Consider the following 1,480-nt stretch of genomic DNA (forward strand, 5'->3'; position numbering starts at 1 on the left):
TTTTTTTTTGTGTCTGTTACCACTTTTTCTCAGCTCTCACCGAACCAATTTCTTTCAACGATACGTCAAAAGATCACAAATCGTATCTAGTCGAAGACATTACCCTTAAAAATTGAAAAAAATTCCCTCGTTCCCCGTAAATGGGGGAAACCTCCAAAAAAATTACAAATTAAAAAATTGCTAACTTTCGAAATTTTTTCAATTTTTTTTACTAAAAACTGCCGTAACTTTTTCAAAAATGAACATATCAATATAATTTTTTTTTATATAGATGCTTGATGTCTTTACCTATCATTTGATCAATACAGTTTTTTCATGAGAAATAGTATTTATATACATCTTTCATTCGACATACTGTTTTTTTAAATCGGACCATTTCCCTATATTTGAGAGGGGTTCAAATCTAAAAAATGTACTATTAAATAAAAACTTTATAATGCTATAACCTATTGAAAAGTGTATGGATCAACACAATTTTTTTATGAGAAATAATTTATTTATTAACAAAATAAAAATAAAATATTTTTTTGGGGTAATTTTGTAGTTTCAGGGTAACAACTATATTTGTTTTAATGACTATATACTTATTTAGCTATCTTATCAATTATAAAAATATAAATATTTATACTTATATATTTATACAAATAGAAAAATAGAAAATTATTAACTTTAGATAATGATTGACCCAACTTTTGAACGAGTATTTTGGAAGTTATTAATATTTAAAATATATACAAGCAATACTGTTAGTGAGACACATGTTATGACTATGTATAAGTTATTAATATTTTTATACCTAGATGCTAAGAGGCAAAAAAATGTTTAATGATATATGTTTGAGAGTTATTTAAAATTAAAATAGAGATGATTAAATGATGAAAATATTAAAATAAAAGCTCTCGATTAAAAGTTTTCCTATATTAAACATTCAGAAATTTTATATGACTATCTGTAAGTTAAAATAAAGTTAATAATCTGTAAATTAGTGAATAATTTGTAGTAGAGATCGCGATTTCTCGTGTAAAACACGAGTACTCTTGTTTGTACCTATGACGGGGTTAAAACTCGTGTAGTAAAAATATCCGTGTATACCCGGGAATTTAAATACCCGTGACCTTAAATACTCATAAATTTATATATATTGTATATATTAATATACAATGTATGCATGGGTATTAAATACACGGTTTTTAATATATGTTTTGCCCTTGTACCCGGGCTCCGTGTATTCTAATACCCGTTCACAATCGCGACCTCTAATTTGTAGTCAAAATTGGTTAATACACGAGGATTGTCGGTAGCACTCAAAATTCACTACAAAATTCCCTCGTTTCCCGCAAATGGGGGAAATATCCAAAAAAATTACTAATTTAAAAATCGGTAAATTTTGTCATTTTTTTCAATTTTTTTAAATTAAACACTATCTACAGATTTGCATCGAAGCGTTTCTTATGATAGTGATTTTAATCACTGTCAGATT

Source organism: Daktulosphaira vitifoliae, unplaced genomic scaffold (genome assembly GCF_025091365.1).
Source record: "Daktulosphaira vitifoliae isolate Bord-2020 unplaced genomic scaffold, ASM2509136v1 Scaffold_5, whole genome shotgun sequence".
NCBI classification, from domain to species: Eukaryota; Metazoa; Arthropoda; class Insecta; order Hemiptera; family Phylloxeridae; genus Daktulosphaira; species Daktulosphaira vitifoliae.